Consider the following 25,683-nt stretch of genomic DNA (forward strand, 5'->3'; position numbering starts at 1 on the left):
TTATTTTTTCTAATGAAATTTGTTCGTATGAACATATTTAAAATTAAACCTCAAGTAAAAGCCCTAGGATTTTTATACCGACAAAAAAGTTTTCGCCTTTATTCGAAAATAATATTTTCACTATATTGAATAGTTTATTCTACGAATAATAGTATAAAATGTATACAACAGCAACGCGTGGCCGGATCCACTAATATGTATGTATATATAACAGCAATACTTTTATCGGTAATCTCACAAATCGCAAAATTGATTATTAATTGAATTTCAGCCACACTTCATCTACCAAACTGTATAGTTATTCCCTCAAAATTTAAAAAAAAAACTAATGTTTATGACATTCGGCCATAAGCCAAGCGACATCATTCTACAAATCCGTATGCGGTCACAGTAAGATTAGAAAGTTAAACAAACCCTTGTCACAGTGAAAAAATATTTATTTATTACGGATTTGTAATCCCTTGGCAAATACACTTCACAAGTTTTAAATACGCTTTTAATTTGAAGGGCATGAATTTAAAATTAAATAGAAAAAAAACGAAAAATAGACCGTGCAAATGAACGCCAAACTGATTTAGGAAAAAAGAGACATTAGAAGTTCAGCACAGATTCAGCCACAGACCAAAAACGCAAGCTCGTTCGAGGCTATTTGCATTTTTTATGTTTCGAAAGCAAATTATAACAACTGTGGCGGACAATAAGCCAGCTGGTGCGGTGTGGTGGACTGCTGCCTAATATGCGACAGATTTGAATAAATAGCTATGGCGCGGGAGTAAAGGTGGGGTGAGAGGAGCTGCAAAATGTTCTACGCAACGGAGCTATTAGCATTGCTATTTGTTTTTGCGCTCTATTGGTTTTATACTGTAACGATTTTATTTTTGTTTTTTTTTGTTTTGTTGTTTTTGTATCACACACCAACCGAATGCTGCTGCTGACAAGCTGCTAAATTAATTAAACTTCTTCAATTTTAATTTAGTACTTCTCGACACCGGCAACACAGGAGTTCGCAGCGCCGGCCAGCAACAGCTACGCCAACGGTGACAAAAAAAAAGCAAAAACACAACAACAACAACACCATGCATAAAAAAACCGGAGTAAGGGCGAAATAACGGTTGCTATAGCGCAAACTTAATGATAAGAACAACACGAGACTGTAACAAAAATTAAAATTGATCGGAAAAAGTCAGTTGTAGACGCAGCACAGAGAGGGTATGAATTTATAAAAAGAGAAATAATCACTTAAGAAGTTAAAAGTGTTGATTGGCAGCGAAGCGCATGGGATGGGGGTTGAATGTGAAGCTCGCAAATGCAAAAAATGGTGTGAGCGATCGATTCGACGAGTCATAGCAGCAAGTTTTTTCCCTGGCACCCATACTACCAAGGTACCAGAGCCATGCCAATTCGCACCCAGACCAACACACGATTCTGGCACTGAAGTTATTTCATTAAAATTTTAATTGACGGACATTTTCCGGCAAATCAACTCAAGCGAACGTGCGACAGTCGCAAAGGCGATAAGTGAAGAACAAGACTCTCGAAAAACCAGCCAGGCGCTCGAAGTAGTGGTGGGCTTAACGGTACATAGAAAAATGGCGCTGGACAGCAGAAAAGTTTTCGTCACCAATTTTCAAGGAAATCGCCAGCTTTGATGTATTTTTTTCCTTTCAACTCATTTCCCTTTTTGTTGCATAACTTTTTCTTTATTTCGAATTTACTCCGCAGGGTGCGCGCCGAACCCGGGTTGCGCTGGAAAATTGTCACTAATAAAATATAGTTTTGAAAAATTCGCTAAAAAGTCAGCGTGTGCTACGGTGGCCACACAGGAAAGGAAGGGAAAAGAAAGGAAAGGAAATGTAAAGTGCCAGCAGAAGAAGAGGAAAAGTGATTTAGATGAAGTGAATGAATATTTACGAGCGCGCCGCTAAGAAACTAGCTGACAGACCAAAACGATTTAGCGCCGGTTGGAGGTGCCACCGCCGCCGTTTGTTAGCAACTACAAAGGTGACATGCAAGCTGCGTCAAGCTGCATAAAGGACATTAGCATGTGCACGAGCGTCAACTGAGTCATTTGGCAAAACGCTGAGGTGAGCGCGCCGCGTCGAAAGCAATATTTGAATATCGTTAGGGCGGCGGCGGCGGTGGCGGCGTTGCAGACGTGCAACACAGTTAGTAAATACAAAGGCATCGCGCAATTGTAGCGAAGGCGCATTGCAAGACAGCTCGAAAATATATGATAATAATATTGCGCGAACACAATGAACTCACAAAGACAGCTGCTGAAAAGCACACACGCGCCTTCCTACCCACCGTCCCCAGCAGCAATGCCTAAGCGAATGCATGGCATAGCATTGGCGGAAAGTACATAAAATTGACTTGCGGTTACTTGCCACCTGCAGCCGTCAAGCGCCAAGTGCCACGCATCCGCCGCATACAAAACTCCCCACAACTGTAAGAAGCACGCCTTTTAGCGCAGCACGCAAGCCGCCGTCGGCAACACGCCTTAGCGTATTCACTCAAACTGTGCGACTGCCTGCTTAAACACAAAGCAAAAGAGCAAGTTAACAACAACAACAATGAAGCGCCACCTCAAACCCGCAATCCTTGCGAACACCTGAAACGCAATGAAATAAAAGGAGGAAGCGACAAAAAAAATCGAGCGAGGGAAAATCAACAAAAGCGCCAAACAATAGCAAAAAATGCGCAACAGTTGCATTTATGAAGCGCCAACAACAAGAGCAACAATAACCAGCAGTTAGGCCAACAGCAGCAATCAACACAGCAAGCAAGCAAGCAGTCCGCGTCGCACGGACGTAGTCTCGCCAGACGCAACGAACTCGCAGCCAGCCATGCTAGACTTCGGTCGTTTGGTCGGTCGGCCGGCAAGACAGCAAGCGAGCGTAGTATAGCAGCGCAAACATATCCTGCGGTAAGTTTTCTCATTTCCACCTCAGCCAGACTGAGTTCAGTGCTCAGCCGAAGTTTGCTCAGCTGACGGCATGTTCGTGCTGTTTTTGTTGGGCTTTCGTCGGCAGCTGTAAATGTTGAACCGAAATGGGCAAAGTGAAAACCATGGAAGCGTGACGTTGCAAGTGGTTAGATTGGCTTCAACGTCGTATGCAAGTGTGTATGGCTTGGAGTTAGCAGTCGTTATGGAGTAAGGCGGTCTCTCCTATCAACAGCGTTGCCAGTTGTAACACTTGGTTGATAGCAACCGCAAACACCGAAAAGCATACACAAACAAATTCTGAGTTATGGCGACAGGCTGGTAGACTTATAGGCTTTACTAGTAATGCATAGCCTCAGCCGAACTGTAGATGATTTCTAAGTACTGTAGGTACTAGAGGTCATCAAGACATTGTTTTCTGGATAGTTGTAAAAGTTTTTAATCCGATGACAATCCTATAAAGTGTGTCACGTGATCGTAAATTGTTCCGAAAGCCATCTCTAAAATATGCCAGATCAAATCTGGATAGAAAATGATTAGGAAACCCATTAAAGTCTCTCAGCACATGTTCACTATAGTTTAGTTATATATTCCCATTATTCTATATAGAGGTAGGTCAATCAAGCAATTCTCTCATACGATTTTCCTTTTTACTTCATACATCCATCAACCTAAAGTGATTTATAAAATCTTGTTTTTTTTATTTAGCATATTGAGTTGTCCGGAAAGTAGTAGGACTCAGTCGATTTAAAAAAATTTATTGAACGAATCGTTTAAATTATTTAAAAACATTCAAAAAAGGCTCCTTCTGCGTCGATGCAGTGCTGCCAACGCAATTTCCAATCATTGAAAGCGTCCGAAATAACCTTGACAGCCGAGGTGCATGCTTGGCTTTCATCGGCCTGTTTAGGCTAGGAAATAAAAAATGTCCGGTGGGCAACATCTGTCCTGTAGGGCGGCTGCAGAAGCGTAAGCATGCCGGCTTTGGTTAGGTAGCTGTTCATTAGAAAGGCGGTCTTGTCGGACCCGATTGACCCTTCGTTTGAGTCTCTTGAGGACCGTAAAACTTGGTGTTGACGGTTTGTCCAGGTGAAACAAGCTCATGATGGACGATGTCTTCTGATGTCAAAAAAGACAATGAACATCGTTTTCACTTTGGATTTGCTCATTCTTTCCTTTTTTAGGCGACCTCTTCCGGCCCTCCAAATCCTTATGAGCTGGGTTATGTGGTCGCATAGGGTGATACTATTTTTTTTGAAGAAGTTTACAATTATATAGAAATCCAATACGTTTTTTTTATATTTTTCCTAAAGAGATTTCCAGCTTTCGAGTACAGAAATATCAAGTTAGACGAATTTCCAAGATTTCTAAGGAATATTGAACGTAAGAGCGAGAACATGGTTTTAACTAAACAATTTTGATTATCAGCTCGTAAGCGTTTTGCGAGCTCCTAAAGTATTCATCAGCAGTTATGCACAGCAGGGTTAATTTGAACCGTGAATCAGATATTAACTTAGTTGGCCTCAGCACCAACAAAACAATAGGCACCAGGAGCGCCAGATAATATTGAATTAGAAATTGTGCCAGATAATACTCTCATACCAGATGTTTTCACGATCATAAAGATAAAACTCAACAGACAGTTCTTTATTTCTTCCTAAAAACCACGTCTGGGGTTTGAAACTTAGCTAAATCAAAGCAAATCTAGAAAATAAAATCATTTGTCGTATTTTTAGCTTCTATCTAAGCTTTTATTAAACGTGCACATTATTTGGCTTAAACTATGAAAATGAAGTAGAGCAGCCTGTTCTTATAGAAACAAAGTCTTTACGCAAATCATAATACCGCTATGAATAACAAATGTACATTTAAGTCAACTGGCTCCAGTTGCTGAACTCCCAAGAGCAACCTAAGCACAGCCGCCTCCTCGAGAAAGCAACTGCAGCATTGTCCACACGACCACATTGCAAGCAGCAGGCGCAACCAGAGCCAGAGAAAAATGACAGCAGCAGCATCAGCAGCACATCCTGGCCCGCAAACGGACACATGCTGACTGCCGGTGACGGCTGAACTGACTAGCCAACAACATAACGCAGCCACAGACGTGCCAATTGACAACACTTTTGGTCGAATGTGAGCTGCCAGCAAGTAAAGCTGACAAATACACACACTTACACACCATTTAGTGCGTTGGTATGAGTGGGCTTGTAGGGCCATTAATGTCCTAGTGACATGTGTCCTGCAGTCGCCATATGCGCGCCGCACATTCTACGGCTGTGTGGATATGCGCGTGTGTGCGTGTGAGTTGTTGTAGATTCAAAGGAATGCCTTGCAAATACTGTGCTCTTTGTTGTCCTTTGCGTAGAGCTTATTTGTGTTGCGCTCTCGCATCAAAATAGCAAATAGTGGCTCTCTGTTTGTGCAGAGACCGGCTTGCGCGGCGCATGTGCCCACACGAGGCGCTAGCGAGCGCGCTTGTTAGCATAGCAATGTTATTAGTTTGCCATTCGCGTTTGATGGGGTGTTAGAGAACGCGCGGCGGGCGGCGGTGCGCTGTGGTGGCTTTCGTTATGTAAACAATTTGTGAAAGCCAACTCAACATTTTGTAAATTGATATCCTGCCGAGCTGTTAACCGTTGCAGCTCGGTTTCAGTCGTACTTTGGCATTCGCGTTGAGCGGTAGACGGTGCGCTGGCGAACCGATAAGCGCAACACGGTAAGCAAGCAAATGAACAAGAAGAAGAAATTGTGTGTTTGCAATTGAGTGACGTGAAGAAGAAGCAGAGATCGAAATAAAAGAGCCGGTATTTGCACAACTCCAAACATAAACACAACTAGCTGTGTTGGTCTAACTCCGAACGCTGCTCTTTTCAATCCTCAGCTAATCTTCCCAGTCCTGAAACAAATTCTTTAATTTCCGGTCACACGTTCGGCACTCATCTCGAGGCGGTTTGAAGTGCGCGCTGTAACAATCGCGTAAACAGTCGGTGCGCGTGTGTGCTTTGTTTATAGGCTTCGCGTCGTCCGCGCCCGCAAACCGGCCTATTCAGCGGTTTTCACTTAGCGACGTGCATTCTTCTCATCGTTGTCGCTGTCAGTGTCAGCACTGATAATCCATTACGTGCGCGTTGTGTTTGCAATTTTCCATTACAACAACAAACAATCGACGACTTAACGCAGTTAAGAAAAGAGTGAAAATAAAGAGTAACAGAAAGCGCTGGACGCGCATCCAGCCTTGGTGTTATTAAGATATACAAATTGCAATTAAACGGAGCGAAAAATTTAATCCGCTTAAAGTGTTTGCTCTCAGCTTAAAGCTTGTTGTAAAAAGTGTACGTGCGCCTTTAAGTTGCTGTTCATTAAGTAAAACGCTAACGCGGCGCGCTGCTCTGTAATCACTATCCGCGCCACCGTTCAAGAGCTTTGCAACTTTACCTGTCAAAAGAGTGCGAACAATGCGCGCTGCTATCACGCGTGCATATTAATGAGTTGCCAAGCGCGCACACCATTACCAACACAAAAACTGCACAACCATATCGGTATACTATAAGCCAATTCCACTAACTAACTTCCGACTGGCAACGCGCAGCAATCCGCACAGAGCGCCACTGCATTAGCAACGCGCGACCGCGTTACCCATAAGCCAACTCGCCGCGCATCGCTACTCACGCCTCATTAAAGTGTCATAAAAAGTTTCTGTTGTCATGCTGTTACTGTGGTTTTAACAACAGCAAAAACAACAACAAAAGCATCCCTACCCATTTGTAACAGGAGCAAGAAAAAACCGATTTGACGCCGCGCGCGCTAACAATAGTAGATTATTAAAAGGATTAGAAGAGTGTTGAAAGTCTCCGAACACAATGCTTGGTCGCGCGCCATGCAAAGGACACTAACAAGCAAATGTCTTTGTTCCAACCAACAACAAAGTTAAAAGTTTTTTTGAGAAGCCAACAAAACACATTTGAAGGCGGCAGTGTTAACGCAGGCGGCGGGCGCAGCACAAACGCTTGCTGTTAAGGCTAGTTGAAATATTATCCCGTGGAAATGCTGAAAGTGCAAAATCACCGGGATAAGTGCGCTTAAGCAAAAGCGACATTGTTACAATAACAACAACAACAAAAGTGAGTAAATATAAAGTAAAAATTCCTTTAGCTGTATGGCGCGTTCGGCGGTGCCTTAACTCCAAACCCCAAACGTGCAACGCTCCCAACTGCAGATCTTTTGTGTGCGTCTCCGCTTTCAGCAGTTACTCTGTTACGTTAGTCCTTTGCCAGTTATTGTGTCTGTCTGTGCGCGCTGCGTATACAACTATGAAAAGCGCCCAAGCGCGCGCTGACACCAAAGCATCACACACACATACACACATATGTACAAATATATGGAAATTCAAGTGTGTGAAATCGTGCGCGTTTGATTTTGTTAGTGCGAAAGTGTATGTGTATGTGTAGGTGTTGGTGATATATTGTGCATATATTGTATGTGACGCCGCACTTGGCCTTTGCAAGCGTAAGCCTACCCTCGAACCAACTCCTCCGCTTGACTAGTGATACGTGTAAATTGTGAGCGTGTCGAATTACCAAAAAGGATATATACACGTATTATTTATACAGTTATATGCGCATATATGCGGTTTATGCGGAATGTTCTTGTCGTAGGATATCATTTCACATCAATTTCGGTCGAGAGCAGCTCTACGACGACACACCTACGCTTCACAGCTAGATTATATTCAAGCGGACGTCCACAATAACAGTTATCCGTACGACCCAGAGCGAAGCAGCCGTTAGCGCGTCGGCGTGTCAGCGTGTCAAACGTGTCAGCCGGTCAGGCAGTTAGCTAGTCTGGCGCGTAAGCTGCTCAGCCATTCAACTGTGCTCAGGCGTTCGGGCGTTCGGGTTGCCGACCGCAACACCATTTAAGCTGATTGCATTTTGATAAGTAAGGATTTAATGTGTTTTTCATAAACAGCATAAACAGTTTGCGCCAGTTCTACTTCTTTCTTTTCGCTTTCACTGTTTTTGGTGGCGCCCTGCTTTGCATATATATTACCATACTCACTCTATAACCCACATGTACTTATCTATCTCATATAACTTCATGTATGAACCCAAAAGCGACTTAGGAGTTCAAACCATAAGCATTAGCAACATTTGAGAACTTCCGTTATATGTTTTTATTTCTGCTCCTCGTATACCTTTAATAATCCTTTTCGCTTTGAACTCACACCCTGTGAAATGTGATTCCATAATGTCGTCAGCGTAGATTTAAATTAAGAAGAGTTACTGCTGCGCTTTTCAAATTGGATTTTGCTATTAAAAGGTAACTCACTTTTACCATTATTCACTAAATTAAATAAAAATGTTTAATAAGAAGCTGGAAATATAAGATTATTGGATTATTCGGAAGGAATCGAAAGTTTTATTATTCAAGCTAGTAAATATCTGACTCAACTTTTCAACTTTGTTGTCGTTTTAGTAGCTGTTTTGGTTGGGCTATTACTCTAACACTTCTATTATTGATTAAAATTGTTTGTTTGAGAGAATGTTATCATTATGATTTTTTATTATGCCTTTATTTATTGAATCTATTTGTTCAAATCCTAAAAATAAGTAATAATTTCTGAAATCTAAACTATGATTAGACCTAAGTATGTTGGAATATGGCTCTGACAAGTTACCACAGAGTATGTTCAAAAATAATTTTTACTTTCCTCCTTGGGCCATTTCCGATGAGATTCTAGGTTAAGTCTACCTCCAACACTAGTAGGGGGCCTACTAGTAGTAGGGAAACGCTTGACATTATATTCTTATTAAAAATCCTGCATGAAACAGTTTACAGTTTTTTCTTTTGTCTTGAAATTAAATTTAATCCGGCTTTCGTGGCAGTTTAGACCCTTACTGTTAATATCTTGAAGATAAAAATTTAAACAACATTTAGCAAGACATAAGTTAATGGACTTGGGTGATTACGGCGTTTAACTTAATTGTTGCGTATTATTATTCTGAGTTATTATTTTTTCATTCAAACTCTTAAGGATTGTATAAGAAAAATTGTAAACACAACACAAGTTGTGTTCGTTATCATTCTTAGATTGCCGTATCCAACAAACAACTAGCATAGATCAAAGAGTTAAGAGATAAAAGAAGATAGTTAAGTCATTTCAACAGAGAACAGAGAAGTGGCGAATCGAACGTTCCGGCATCTAAGTATTATTTTCAGCGCCGATTTAAGTTGTGCTTCTTAACAATTTAGCTATTTTTTACAACAATCTAACAGCTTATCATAACCACACTCCAAACTTATGTGGTTCTTTCTTTCCTTGATAGTGTGGTTCTGACGTTGAAGAAAAATAGGCCAATAATATTTCTTAATGCCAAAAAATTCGAAAATTTGACACCAAGAGTACGGTTTCCTTCATCGAAATATGCCGAAAGTTTTTAATATTTTTTTCTTACTAAATGTAAAACCAAATTTTTGCGTTCAAACAAAAAAAATAACAGTTGCAGTCTCAAAACTACCATTTTAAGCAAAACCTATTTTTTGGCATTAATCGATTTTATGATTCAATATACTATTATCGAGAACGAGAATCTTAAATGATTATCTTCAAAATTTCTGTTGCTCCAGAGTACATTAGTTTTGTATACCTAACGGTTGTTTTTAACGACTAAACTAATAACTAATAGAGATAGATATAGAATTATGTATAGTATATATAAATGATCAGGATGACAAGAGTGTTGACTTTCGAACGAAACTTAGTATATACAAGTGCTCTTTAGCACTGCGGTGAACTTGATGTTGCAGATGGGAGCCATGCCAACAGAATACTTTTAATCGAAAATCTGCTAAGTGGCATACCTAAACACCAAATGTGGACAATTATGTAATTTGGTACATTACGCTAATTCAAATGCCTTTGAATATGATAAAAAAAGAAAATTATTCATAGTATGCTGAAAGCCATCGGAGACGAAAAATAAAATAACGAATAATAAAAAAAAAATAGTTGACGGGCGGTTGACGACTAGTTGTATCGGGAAAGAAAGAGAGGTCGTGGTAGAATTTTATAGGGATAAAAACAGTTTTTCTCGTTTTCTGGTAACACTATGAGTTCTACAGAAAAAAATTATAAGGTAATGTTGTAATTAATGAAAGGTTCTATAACTTTTTTATATATTCTTTCAACATAACCTCAAAATTTATGTGCAAAATTCATATAACGAAGCTTTTGGGTTTTTTATTTCGTTAAAGAAATTTTTCCTTCCACGAAATTTGGTGTAAACTTATTCTCTTACGTATTTTTTTTATTTAAAAATAAAAAGAGGAAATCTCATTTCGATTAAAAGTGAAAAAACCTAATTTTAAAGCAAAAATACTCACGTCCAAAAGTTCTGATTAAAAAAGAATCCATAATTATTTTCTCTTGTGAATCTCTAATTTCCGATGGAATACATAACTGTGATAATTTTTCTCGGAAAATGCTAAATACCTGAAAAACGATCCAAAGCTGGTATCATTTCGTAGTAGCGCTATAAAAAAGCAATGGGACTATAATTTTTCAAGTTGAATCGGTCATATTAGTTTGTCTGTATATAAGCGAACTGATCTCACAGTTTTTGAGATATAGATCTGAAATTTTGCAAACATCTTTTTCTTTGTTAGAACCACCGATAGCTCTATTCTCTAACTCGTTTCATTTGACGAGGTATCTACAAGAAGTTTGGCCTGGATTATTGTCTAACACAACAAAGCAATCTACGAAGGAATTTTTGAGATCGGATTACTATAGCATATATGCACATAGTTGTCGTACAAACCGATTAAAATCAAGTTTTTTAAGGAATCCTTTATTTTTGAGAAGTTTGGAATTGTTTAGATATCATTTTTTTATTTTTTCTTCGAATATTCGACTTTGCTTCCTTATAGCATCTGTCATATAAGCTTCACCAAAAAAGGTATACTATACATCATTGATATTAGAGGAAAACATCAACGACGTCCACATTATTACTTGTTTAGCTACTTACATACTTTAATTAATAATGATATTTGCAATAAGCTCAATGCTCTAATTCAATTTAAATTTTTTGCAACAGAACACTAAATAGAAGAACTAAAATAAGTAAATGAAATTAATATTACCGTTAATGGATAGCCCACATATAACATAAAAGCACACTTTATTGCCAACAAAAGATATCCACTTAATTTTGCTTCCTTAAGATTTATTATCCTTTTACTTTTACTCTGCGACCTACATACATATTTACTTCGCCGCCTTTGACCAGACGCCTTATTAAAGCAAACAACAACTGTTCAGCACTTTATTCGCTGCCATGAATGGGCTACACGGATTTACATATTTATCTGCCGTTATTTACATAGTTAAATACAAATGCGCACACATACAGACGGGCAAACAAGCTTGTTTATTCTAATGGGCGTCTAACGTTACTGAAACGCCTGCCGCCCCTTGAACCCACTTCAGCGTTATGAAATACAGCGCCATCACTCGAAATGCTCCACAAGCGCACACACTCCTACACAGAAATGTATATGGCACTAACACATATGCACTTACATGCTAAATGAGAGCGTCATTTTAATATGCTTCGCCACACTCGAGCTCAGGCATTTACGCGCCGATAAATATGCTCGACCACGCCATACTACGCCACACCACGCTCAACTAGCGCGCTTCACACGCTCGCTAACGAAGCGCACTGAGCAAATATTTCCTGCAATAATGTCCTTTTACAGCAGATTTACATTTGCGTGACTAACCGCCAACACAAACGCACACATATGCATGTGTGCTTGTGTGTGTTGAAGTATGCGTTGATAAGCGCTGAAAAAAGGGCAAGCTCACTACAGCCGACACTAACGTGGCCATTTAATATTTGTAATGCGTCAGCCAAATGCTATGTGGTGCCAGCGCGTAGCCAAGTCAAATCTGTAGTTGTTTATTTTAGTATTATTGTTGTTGCACAAATGTGTGTGTGTGTGCAATTACGTTAATGTTAACTGCGTTTGATCGCAAAGCTTGCGAAAGTGAAATAAATTTCCCGGTTCTAAGAAAAAATGCGAACACGCGCCTTGCCACAATGCTTCCTCCACATTTTCTGCGCGTTTAACGGTAAAAAGTGTGGCACTAATTGAAATCAGTGAATGGAACCGAAATGGACAAAAATTTAGATTTACCGTCGACCACTTATGGCTCACTTATGGACAAAACCGCGGCGGTGAGCGTAGAAAGTGCGGGGGAGGTGAAATAAAAACCAACACAACAAAAACAAATGTGCTGATATAAATATCCTGTCGACGTCAACGCGTCTAATGGCCACTAACAGCTGATATCAACTTGATGGACATCCCCCAAAGCATTTGGGCCAACATTTCAATGCGCGCGCTCGCTGGCATTTAAACAAGCAAAGTAAAGCAAATGGCCAAAACAAACACACACACGCACCTACACACACAAATGTACTGTTTATATAGTGCGCTCATCAGTCACCTCATTTGTGCTCGTACTTACACTTACCGTTAGCTTCCCTTCATTTGCTAGTTCTGCATTCATGGCTATGCTCATTGAAAGCACTGGAGAGCTCACTTTCCTTTCCTTTGGTCAGATGGAGTCATATCGTCATATCGCATAATTAAAACACAATCTTATCGCGGTTGGCACTCAGTGAGTGCGTCCGTTCCGTGTTTTTCAGCTGTGCAACTGTTACGTTGCGCTTACGTCTAACGTGAATGCATACGTACATGTGTGTGTGTTTCTTTGTGTTGAAAGTCGTCAACATGTGCTGGTTGAAAGCAAAAGTTCATAGAATTTGTTTTCTAATTTGAAAGTGGTTGGTCTAATGCAGAGTAAGGAACATATACACATGCATACATACATACATATTATGTATATACATATGAGTAATATGTACTAGGATATTGTACCTGTGTAAACGTAATGTAAAGGTACAATATGCTCGCATGCTTGAGCAAATTTGAGGGGTGTTGACAATCTTGCTTACTGTTGTGATGTATTTGTAAATATGTAAAATGCAAAATAACCTAACATCACTTTTCATAAGTTTACAAGCGAAGAAAAAACGATGTAATAGAAACCACTCATGTTGAAACAAAATTTGATTTTGGTTATAAAGTGGTTATCTATAGGTTATCGTATACTCATGTTGAAACAAAATTTGAGTTTTGGTTATAAAGTGGTTATCTATAGGTTATCATACACTCATATTGAAACAAAATTTGAGTTCAGATTATAAAACGGCTATATAAATTTTGAGTTTTGGTTATGAAACGGTTATATATTGGTTATCATACATATTGAGTTTTGGTTATAAAGTGGTTATCTATAGGTTATCATACACTCGTATGAAACAAAATTTCATTTTTGGTTATAAAATGGTTATATATTGGTTATTATAACTGACACTGATTTTCGATTTTATTTAATGATACGCTGTTTCGCATTTTAGGTGACAATATACATGTATATATATGTATATCTTGCTACATGCAGTCTATATTTACTTATGTATGTACAAATATATATTATATAAAAATACCAAAAATAAATGTGTTAAATTACAAGTTTCTGCAAAATAACTGCATCAACAACCAACATCTTCTATGCATGTACTATATTCCTCGGCATATGCAGTTTGTTATTTCATAAAATATTTATTTATTTAAGAGCGTCTTTGTTCGATTTCTAGCAAGTTCTAGTTTGTCAAATGTATTTTGGCAAGTTAATGGATATTTTTATTTGAACTATTTTGTTACTGCTCCTTGTACTCAAAATAAATAAATGTGTTTTCTTTCTACAATGAACACTTTATCGTCCAAAAACACTTTTTTCTATCAGCAAGCTGAGGAAAACTATAAAGAATCAATAAATATAATATTATATTACCAATTCAAGCTATTTTAAAAGAAAAGGGGTTACTAGATATTCTGTAAAGGACCACATATAACACACTGTTACTCATACCAAAGTTGCTTCTCCGCCGAAACCAGTTAACACTCATGAATGTAAATAGCAATCTTCAATGGCCACGCAGGTACAACAAACCCTTAACCATTATGCTTTTTCTTACCATTTCCAAACAATTCGGGATAATTACGAGACCTACAATGTTTGAATCTTCAGTAATTTCGCCTTCCACGACATTGTCGTCAAGTTGTATCAGCGTTACACAACAATATCGCAAGCAATCTACCAGCAACACGGAATATGTTCAGTTTTATAAAGAAACTATACAACCTTATATTTACAGACGGATCTAGAACACGACAACTTCTCTCACACAATGTGTAATTGATATTCGTTAAACATTGCCTACCGTATATAGAGATGATTCATAAACCGGAAGAATCCTAGCGGCAGTCCAACCTTGAGATTAAATATTAGAATTATATACTACTTGTACTACCACTTAGACATACTAAACATACATAAGTATATTCTGCAAGCGACTAATTCTTTAAGGTTATCTAGATGACATTGAACCCAACATCAGCATTTTACCACCGAACTGAGTTTTGTAAACAAAGCCTTCGAGTGAATGAGGAACTAAAGTAGTCCTAAAACGTGTAACTGCCATTCGAGATTCACTCAAGTATTATAACTCGATCAACATGTTAATTTACATATTTATCGAGTTAACCTCAATTTAGAAATAATAAACATAGGAGAAAGCAGATATCAATTCAAAGTTTAATATATCAACTAATTATGGATTTATGGAGACAAAGTGCTACCTCAAAAGTGTTTTAGCAGAAATTCTGAATAATCTCAATTTGGGTATTGGGATTTTAAGCCTCTACTAGATTCGTTACCAGATATTTACAACTATATTAAATCAGGGATTCACTTGATCCACTTAAACAAAGAAGATAAAATTGAAAATTTTTAAAGACGGTAAGCTTGGTCTAAGTTTTGTTTGAAAAAAAGTTTAATTTTGTCCAATAATTATAGAGGCATTAATAACATAGCTCTAAAAATATTAAATTTTGTTGCCTCGGATATATTAAGGCCTGAATCAAAGCGGCATTATCCGCATAAACTTTAGACTTTACATACCCCTACAGGAAAATCTCTTGCGATGTAATATCACACGATCTTGGTGGTCAATCCACCGACCCAAAACGTGAAATGATCTCCTCGCCGAAGTGCTCTCTCAATAAATCCATTGTTTGATGCGATGTGTGAGAAGTGGCACTGCCTTGTTGAAACTAAATATCGCCGAGATCATGAGCTTCAATTTCAGGAATCAAATATTTGGTTATTTTGGCGCCAATGACGGTTACGTTCTCACCATCATCGTTCTCATTTTTCAGTAAATATGGACAGATGGTCAACATCTGGATGAAATGGCAGCTCTTGAATCTCTACAGGTTGCTCTCCGTCTCAAATGCGGCAAGTTGCCTTGTTTACATGTCCATTTAACCAGAAAAGAACCTCATCGCTGAACAATTTTTAGATAATAGATTTTATCAAGCTTATGACTGTTCCGTAAACTGAAGCTTGGATGTGTTGGGTTGATAGGAAGGCGTTTAATTGAAATATACCATATGTTTTCGACATTTTTTCTCTGTTCACATCAAAACCAGAATTAACATTTTAAACATGCCTGTTATTTTGTTTCATATTTTATAATTTTTTAATATTAAATAAAAATAAAGATATAAACATAAACGAAAACAAATTTAACAAAATCACTAATTATTCCATGAATTGAATATTTTCATATCTACAATATACCATATCTAATGCCAAACGCAGACATATAGTATATATTGTAGTATACTACGGAAGCCATAAGTGTGTCAAACGCATTTTACGTTTTTGTTCCAAAGCAAATGGAGTTCGTTACCACAATGTGGTTCAAGAAACCATTGAAATTATGTGGTGTTGTTTTCTGTCATTTTGACATTTACCAAAAATATTTAAAATCAAAATAAAAGTGAAAATCAAAAACCAAATTGGCAAAAGCCAGCAAAGCCCTTTTGTTGAAATGAGTTTTTTGAATTGGCTGCTTCTTTTTGTTGCACGTGGATTATGGTGTAAAATATTTCCTTTCCTCCCAATGGAATAAAAATATCTTAAGATTATTTGCTGCTATAAACAACTTGACTTTATTTTTCTGCTTTTCATTTACTTTCTTTTAGTTGATTGTAATATTTTACATTAGCTGATGAGTGTCAAACTCATAACATGGCATGTGGGTGCCACTATACTGGTACTTGGTACTGAGCTTTTATTGTAGTACACATTGTAGTACGGACACCATATGTCTGTCTATAGCTTAAGGCAACAAAAGCACAGCAGAACAATGAAACTTTGAAAAACCTTCACTAATGAAATAAAATACATAATTTATTTACATAAAATATTAAAAAAAAGTTGAAATACATATTTTTAAAGCAAACTCTTATATGCCGCCCACACGCCGTTCATGTATATTTATTGCTAAGTCTGATTCTCATCGCTCTTTCTCATAATAAGAATAACTTCAGAAATATTCAAAGCAACAACCAAAGCTTTAAACTCTCGAAAGCCGCCTTTCATAACTTGCCCAGCCGTCATGCACAATGACAGTGATGGCATATTTATTCGTTTATTCACTCCTCGTCGAAGATAAGGCCCATTCAAGAGCGCAGTCAAATCCCATTCGATGTGATTTATGTGGCCATAAACGAGGCAAATGAATAACAAAAGTGGGCTTGTGAAGAGCATTTAATAATAAAATCTTTAACGTTTCGCACAGTCCGCTTGCTGGAAATCTGCTAAGTAAGTGTGTTTATAAAAACTTGAAGAGTGCCCACTAAGAGCGAGTAGAAGTGTCCAAGCTACAGAAGATGGCGTGGTCTCTACAAAAGCTGCCACACCACGGCCACCACAAGCCATTGAGAAAACGTCTATGAAATAAAGCCATCCAAAACGCCTAAATTTATGCAACGCGTTGTCCACAATTCATATTTGTATTTGCATTGTATATTGGCTGCATGTGTGCGTGTGTGTGGATCTGTGTACAAGCAGACGTTCCTAAAGATATATTTGTTAATGTGTACTTTGGCAGGGCGCAGGCATTCCGAAATTACGCCGATGGCGATGTTATCGACGACAACAACAATGCAATACAATAAAAGCAACAACAATGGCGTTGACAATTACTCACCCGCTCACAATAACAAAGCCATTTATTTATTTCGCCTAACACAAATTTGCCATTATGATTATCATATCTCATCCACAAGCAGGCGACGAGCGTCAGGCAGCAGCAGCAGTGACTGCGCCCTGTCGACTGTCGCACGTTCAGTCAACGGGTCGACCATCCAACAAGGGCTAGGACTATGACACCCACGACTCAGACTTGTAGGCAACCCATTTGAATAGGTGCACACACACACAGGCAGGCAGGCAGGCAGACAGGCATCTGTGACAACACACGCGTAATTCACATTTCCGCTTGTGGCATTGTTTTTGCAGCGAAATGGTGTTGTTTCAGCCGGAGCTTATGAAAAAACGCATGCGTGATGACTTTGAAAATATGGCCTCGTTATCAATGCGGCGCGCTGACGCTGCGTCTGCCTGGTCTAAGGCAGCGAACGTGTTGTTTGTTGTTGACGTTGAACGTGATGTTTCACAACATTGCCGCGTGTGCCTGTGTATGTGTGTGTGTGTGAGCGTGCGTGAGTGTATTTACCTGCGCTCTAGCGCTAGCAACTAGTAGTCGCAGACAAACAATGGAGCACAGCGGAGATTGTGTGATGTTAAGGTGAAATAAATTTACATTTTTCAAGCGCTGTTTATGTATGTATGTGTGCGCCTATAGGAGGCTGCAAGGATTTTATTACATTTTGTGTGTCTACGTTGTCGTTGACGCAGGCACTTACTGGCAGTCAACCATAATGTATGTATTAAAGTATTCATTATTTTCTTAAATCATCCTCTGCGGCTGTGTGTGTTTGTGAAAGCAGTGCTATAAATTTAGGCAGACACTAAAGTGGCGCCACGTGTGTGCGTATATATGTATACACAATAGTACTCAGTGGTTGGATTGGAATAGGATTATGTGAGATCCTAAATTATATATTTGATTATTAAACATGTAAGAAAGGACAAAGGTCGGATGTATCCAGCCAGAGAAATATCTTCAGGTGTCTACAAAACTTAATCTTATAAAATTCAGCACCCACTCAGCACCTCGGGGGTATGCGTATACCAGAATATGGTCAGTCTGAGAACGGGAAATTTTTAAATATTTTATATTAAAAAATGGAGCTTAGACCAAGGTAACATATGGACCTAATTCAATAAAATTGGTTAAATCTCATGATAATTAGGAAAACATATCCACCAAATTTACATTTACTAATACTTCTTCTTCTTTACTAGCGTAGAAACCGTTTACAAGGTTGTAGCCGAGCGTGCCAGTCGTTTCTTCTATTCGCTATTTGGCACCAATTCTAGTACTAAGTGCAGCAAGGACTTCTCCACCAAATCTCAGCCACGGAGTGAAGGTCTTCCTCTTCCTCTGCTTCCATTGGCAGCTGTTGTTTATTTTTCATTGATAGTGGTTCCCACGTGGCGAGTCGCAAGAACAGCGCACAACCTCGCTAGGCAAGTGTTTGTAGTTTTATACATATTTGTATAGCGAGCCGCTTGTTTCAAGATCGACGCCTGCACCTCTGGTGAACAGACGCTGCAATTTGACTTCAGCAAACCCTTAAACCGACTATGTCGCAGAATAACGAAAATAACTATATGGAGTACATATGTATATGAGTATGTGAGCTAGCGTAATTAAGAGCCCGATTGCTATTCCTATAGTATATCCAGAATTATAACATAATTTAATTTCACTAAAATATGCTTAAGATTCGCCGATATACGAGAATCCAACTGGAAGCTTAAAATTCTTACGTTGGGAATATAAAAAGACTACGTGACTACGTGTAGCATTGGCCTGACTTAACCGTTTTTAACATAACGACACATTACCACTAGAAGCCTGTTCTTTCAATAGCATTATTATTACACCCAGATTGACCGCTTTTCTTCGTAAAAAGTCATATGAAAAACAAGTAAGGAAAGGCTACGTTCGGGTGCAACGGAACATTTTATAGTCTTGCAAATTGCCAGAGTCAAAGATTGGGAATTACTTTAAAGTGTAAAACGAATCATATAATGTAAAGTCAGCCGGATGTTCGAAAATCCTGGTATTAGTTATGTATATAGAGGCTAAGCCAAGTTTTCGCAAAAATTTATCTCTTTTAGTCAAAAATATACATTGTCATGAGGAAAACACGCTCTCTTAGTTTCATTGGAATAACTCACATATTGGCCTACATATGCAATACAAAGTCACTCCAAAGTTATATTAGGTATATGGGGGCTAACGAAAGTATTGGTCTGATTCAACTTATTTTTGATATACAGATATACGATTATAAGATAAAGATTATCCTTTAATTTAAGTTATATATATCACACATTGAGCAACATTTTTGATCAAAAGTCAACAACTATGAGTAATGGGGTCCACATATCCGGTACCTACATAGGTGGCACATACTAAAGATATTATTGGAGCAAAGTTTAATCCCATTTACACACTCATAAAGCTTTCTCATACCATCTCGGTGGTAAAATTTAATGTCTCTGGCGTATATAGTTATTGATTTTATTAGTTTTTAATAGTACCGTTATATGGGGAGTGAGCGAGGTTATTCTCCGATTTTATCCCACTGTAGGTAAGAGTTCTTATGAGATTTGTACACAGTAAATTTGGTTGTTGTAGCATAAGTGTTATAGGAGATATCTACATTAAACTTGTTAGAGGGCGGGGCCACGCCTGCTTTTAAAAAAAAATTGCCCACAGGTGCCCCTTGTCACCGCGATGCTCTGCACCTAATTACTGCTTTATATCATAATTTAGTACTTAGCTATTTGATTTGTAGACTGAATTTGGAATGTCGCTATAAGGAAAGTAGGCGATGAACATTGTCCATTATTATGTTATGTATCAAAATAAAAATGAAGTTTAAATTGGTTGGCAAATAGGATCTCGCTTAATGCTAGGTAGTGCCACCCATTGTACAATTTTTATACCGGCTCAAATTAAATGCTTCCAATGTATTTACTTGGTGAGTTTTGAGGCCTTTAATAGTTTTCAACTAGTCGTTATATGAGAAGTGGGCGTGGTTACTATCCGATTGCAGACATTTTCTCACTGTCCTAACTTCATATTGTACTAAGGGACATGTAAACAAAGTTTCATTTTTACTCAAGCTATCGTTTGCCTAGATAGGCGGTCAGGCTCATATCGTCATCCCGATCATTCATATATATATAACTCTATATTTATCCTGATTAGTTATAAGTGTCAAACTAATGTTAGGAGAAAAAAACTATCATACTCTGTGGCAACATGTTGCGAGAGTATAAAAATATGGGAGTAGTGAGTCTATTAGGTTTTAATATTAAAACGGCATGTGTGAAAAATTAAATAACGGTAAATTGCTCAAAGACGATGACGCACCTGGATTTTACAATTGACCTACGACTGATATCTCCTCCATACGATTTGAGAAAGGTTTTATACTGCTATAAGAACGAAGGTATAAAGGTTAAGAGACTGACTAAGATTCGAGAGCTTTTATAGATATTCTGAAGAACCACAATTTGTTTAAGCACTTTTGCCTTTATTAAGATCTTGTAGAACTAATAAAAATCATGCCTTTGGAGTGAGCAAATATTTCACTAATCATACATATTTTCATCCTTAACAGTAACCCTTAAACTAGTGAGCTTATAACCTTTTCTATAAGAGTTTTTGGTTCAATGGTATATCAAAACATATTCCAAAAAGAGAGATTTTAATTTATGTCTATCAAAATTTAAACATGCTTTGCTAGACAAATTTAAAACAAAAAAATATCTATATCTTTAATAGTGTACCAAGGAAACAATCGGCATACCAACACCCGAGTGTTTCACTTCGGCTAAAAAGTGTATAAACTGGCGGGTAAGTGGAATAATGACGTCTCCTGTGGGAGTTGGGGAATACACGCATTCCCTTCAGTATTCATAAAATGGCCAGAGAGATGACACTGTAGAAGAACATGTCAGGCAAATGTGTACTGGGCACACGCACATATTTAAATATTACTTTCATACGAAAAAAAAACAAAAGAAACAAATCTATTCATTTCGAAACCGCCGCCTACAATAACAATGATTACAGCCACCATTTCGTATCGAGAGGGTTATAAATTCAAAAGTATCACTTGTGCAATATCATTGTCATTACGAGCGCCCCTTATGTCATATTACAACGGCACAACAGATTAATAATTTTCAACTGTCCTCCACAAAATTGTTTCGGACCTAAAATCTGTCTCGCCCTACAACGCTGCGGGTGCTGTCCATATCAGTTTCACATCATCTCCAATTTAAACATCAACATTGTGGCTCATCCTGCCCGAGCAACCCGAACAATGCCCCACTTGCAACAAAAATCGTTACGAAATCAGCCAGCACGAACCCAGGCGACCGCAGCAGCTTATGGGCTTGCAGTTAGACAACGGCTCCACAGCAATGATACACTTCCCTACTGCTCTACACATGTACAACGCCTGCCAGCGACACCCACCATGCACGCCGCCTACTACACCGTTATGGAGTTGAAAGTTCAAATTTCATTTTAATAATAAACGCTATAAATTTCATATTATGGCGCATTGTTCTGTTCATGTGACGCCGGTGCCGGTATCTCTCATGCTCTCGATTCGGTGCTGTATGTTTTCAACAGCCTGCATGCAGCCGAGACTGCCGCTACGTGCGGTTATGTCCTGTGGCAACACACTACTAACTCGCCTCCGCCATGTACCCTCGCCGACGGACATTCGTAACGGTATAAAACTGAAAAATTGTCGAATCTCAGCTGCGTCGAAACGAAATGGCCTAACGCACTTTTGCCTAACGACCAACGGTGCAGAAATAACGGTATAACGTTGGTCGGTAGGCAGCCCTCCCGCGCGGTTTATCACAGTTGTACACTACAAAGTTAAAAAAATAAAATGTACCTATCCATGTAACATTCGCCAACGCTTGGCGTGCCCGCACCGTGTAACCGGCTCCCTAGTCCGTTCGCCGGTTCGTTCGCTCGTTGATTCATTCATTCGTACGCTCCCCGCATTAATGTTTATGCTAATGGCGACAGGCAGTTCGCTCTGTTTTCGCTGGCTGCACCGTAATTGCTGCCGCCCCCTCAACGCTGTGGGAGCTTGGCGAATCTGTTTCTGCCTTTTTCGCTCTCCAACTTTTGTCATGCGGCAAAAAGAACGTTTTAAATTGTCCCCCTAAATGACAATTTACGCTGCTGTGTTTCTAGTTTTTTTTACGATTTTTTTCCTTTTTTGTTTAGCAAAACAATTTTGATGAAAGTTGAAGATTTATTATGTGCAAATATTTTCACAGTCATCACCTGCAGAGTGCGCTAGTACTTATTAATTTCTTGATGCTGGCCGTTATGTCATGCTGGGGGATTTTCATGGACATTCCGTAGGTCATTTTAGGGTCAATGTGGGCTGCAATTAACAACGTCGATGAAAGGCGGTTGTGGGCGGGAAAGAGATGGCAGAAGCAAACTTATTCATAGCACTTAAAGCTAAATGTAGTTTAAACATAATTTATTATATTTATTCAATGGTTGGAGCTGAAATTTTAATAGTTTTTGCACTGATTGCTGCGCAAGTTATACAACAATAAAAACTTATTTGTAGACACTTAGGTTAAAGTTTGCATTTTTATTCCGCTGGTTTGACAACAGTCTCTTTACTAACGTGTAAAATATATAATAAATGTAATAGAAAATAATAATAAAAATGTCTAGTGCTTAAATCTATGATAACATTTTTGTCTAAAGTTTTCCTAAGTAACCCTTTTTGACCGATCACTCGTAGTCGTGTCAAGCTGTCATGTTATTTTTTGTCAGTATTGTTTGGCATTTCCTTATGGAAAGACTTTCGCCTGAACAACGTTTACAAATCGTTCAACTTTATTACGAAAATTCATGTTCTGTAAAAAATGTGTTTCGCGCGCTTCACTCAACTTGTGGTCAAAATAATCGGAGCGTTCTATCAACACTATCACCCAACTTGAGACCCATCACTCACTTTTGGATAATATTGGACTGAATAAACTACGTCCAGGTGAAGAAAACATAGTAGCCATAACAGAGAGTACACGAAGACCGTGGAGAGTCAATTCGGTGCCGTTCGCAGCCACTCGGACTGACTTGGCTCATTTTGCGTCGAGATCTTAAACTGAAAGCGTACAAAATACAGCTTGTGTAAGAACTGAAGTCGTCCGACCTTCCAAAGCGACATGGCTTCGGGCTACGGGCTTTTGAAAATTTCCAAGAACATCCGACAATTTCGAGCCAAAATTTGTTCAGCGGTGAGGCCCATTTCTGGCACAATGGGTAAGTAAACAAGCGGAATTGCCGAATTTGGGACAAAGACCAACCTGTAGAGACTTCAGAGCTGCCATTTTATTCAGAAAAAAACCCGGTTTGGTGTGGTGTGTGGGCCGGTGGAACGTGAGAACGTGGGAATGTAACCGTCGATGGCGACCATTTTTGTCCTATGATAACCGATAATTTGGTGCCTGAAATTTAAAATCGTGATCTAGGCGACAAGACGGTGCTACTTCCCACACATCACATCATCAACGGATTTATTTAATAATTTAACTTTTTGGACGGTCGATTGGCCACCAAGATCGCGTGATATCACACCGTTATTTGTTCCCGTGGAGATATGTAAAGTCAAAAGTCTAATGCGAACAATCACGCTTCAGGGCCTGGAGAAAAACACCCCTTACCAGTCGAAAAGCTCGAACAAGTAATCGAAAATTGGACTCAGCGGATGGACAATCTGAGACGTACCCGTAGCTCTTCGCTGTTGTAAGAGTTGTAACTATTTCAAGATCAGAATTATAAGCAAAGAAGAATTAAATAAGGAGTTACGGGCTTGGTGTTCTCCCTCCGACACTGGTTACATAGTTCCTAGCTCCTGTATCTCGAAACACCGTCCACTGCAGATGGAGATCTCGAGTTGCGTAGGTAGAGTGACCAATGCGCAACTTACTTCTGGATATTGAAATAGGTTAAACTTCTTCCTAGCAATAATGGATGCCGACATACCAAATATATTACTTGAATGCTATGAGTACCGGCATGACTCTGACCATCCCTTTGCTTGCTCATAGAATCCGACTTATCTAACACCCTCTCCCCATGGCCCGATCCTGTCGAAAGAGCACCATTACTGCGCGTCCCGTTCGACAATTTTATGTTCTTCGTTTTCTAATCACAAAATTATATTGTAATGAGGAAATCTCATCAGGTCGATATTCACCTCGATCAAATATTGGGTAGTCGAAAAAAACTTTTCGTATTTTGTCAATAGATGTCGTTGCAGTCGTATATCTCCAGTGCTATCAATCACATTGTGTCATAGTATTGGAAAGGTAAGATTTCAACCTCCAGTTGACCCAAAATTAAATTCGAGAAAATTGAAAAAAAGTTACAGCTGTTCAAAAATGAGAGGAAATAACGAAGGAACTCGCTATATTTTGAAATTTTTGTATACAAAAGGGAAGATTGCCACGCAAGCCTCCAATGAAATTTGTAAAGTTTACGGAGACGATGCTGTAGCACAACAATGGTTCGCACGCTTCCGTTCTGGAAATTTCGAAATTTCAATTTACACTGATGAAAGTTTTACATTGATGGAATAATGTCTCTAGCGGAAAAATGGCAAAAAGTGGTCGACCAAAATGTTACATATTTGTTTATTTATTTATTCGTGTAAATATAAAAAAGAATGAGTTGAATATTCAATAGAAATACGAAAATACTTTTTCGACTATAAATATATGTTGCAGTAGAAGATTTAAAACCATTTAAGTCTCCGTATATATTCGTTTCGGAAGTGTTGACTTTCCTAGTTAGTAATCTACACATATGTATATACATAAATACATATACCGTATGTTCCGATGTTGATTTCAGTCACTTTTTATTCTCGCGCAAATGCAATAGAATTTATTTCAATGAAGTTTGGAAAATTCTTAGCTTAAATTGCACACTTAACATTCAATTTTCTTACTTTGTGCTTAACACAATAAACGAAGACGCACACACACACCCACACATGTACATACATGCACCTGCAACGTTGCGGCAAGTTCGTCCCTTGTTGCTTGGTGTATCATTTCATTCGCGCGCAATTCACTTTAAAACTACAATGCCATTATTTTCTGCAACAAAGTGGAGCACAGCCAAGCCAGCGTTCTGCTTCTCATTCCTCTTCTTCTGCTTCTTCTTCATCTCATTCTCCTTCAACTTCTGTGCCACCGTCGTATATCACCAGGTGGAGGTACTAAATGTGTTTTGTTGCCTTTTTTTTGCACTATTCGCACTTTTGTTGTTTGTTGTTTTGTTGGTGGTGATCAATTGTCGCTGCTACTGTTTTCTCGGGCGATACAAAATGGCAAACGGAAGCGGATGCCTTACTTTACAATTTCTCAATGCCGCGACAATGTAGAGACTCCATTCAACGCGCTCCGTGCAACGTTTGCTTCCACGCCCCGGTCACATTACGTAAGAACAAAACCCACGTAAACAACAACAACAACTACCAGCCGC

At 38.8% G+C, this 25,683-nt stretch overlaps 1 protein-coding gene across 2 annotated transcripts in view; it reads left to right on the top strand.

The window, feature by feature from the left end:
• The first annotated feature begins 6,481 nt into the window (after nt 1-6,481).
• LOC120772829 (tyrosine-protein kinase RYK) overlaps nt 6,482-25,683 on the top strand; it is a 114,258-nt gene continuing 95,056 nt past the window's right edge. The window contains exon 1 of one of the 2 annotated variants that reach the window (XM_040101635.1): nt 6,482-7,065. The gene's annotated coding sequence lies outside the window, so the exon portion shown is untranslated. Of the gene's footprint in view, nt 7,066-7,592; nt 7,883-25,683 lie in introns of those variants that run through there. The other variant, XM_040101636.1, reaches the window with a different exon arrangement.

This window comes from Bactrocera tryoni, chromosome 3, assembly GCF_016617805.1.
Source record: "Bactrocera tryoni isolate S06 chromosome 3, CSIRO_BtryS06_freeze2, whole genome shotgun sequence".
Lineage (NCBI taxonomy): Eukaryota > Metazoa > Arthropoda > Insecta > Diptera > Tephritidae > Bactrocera > Bactrocera tryoni.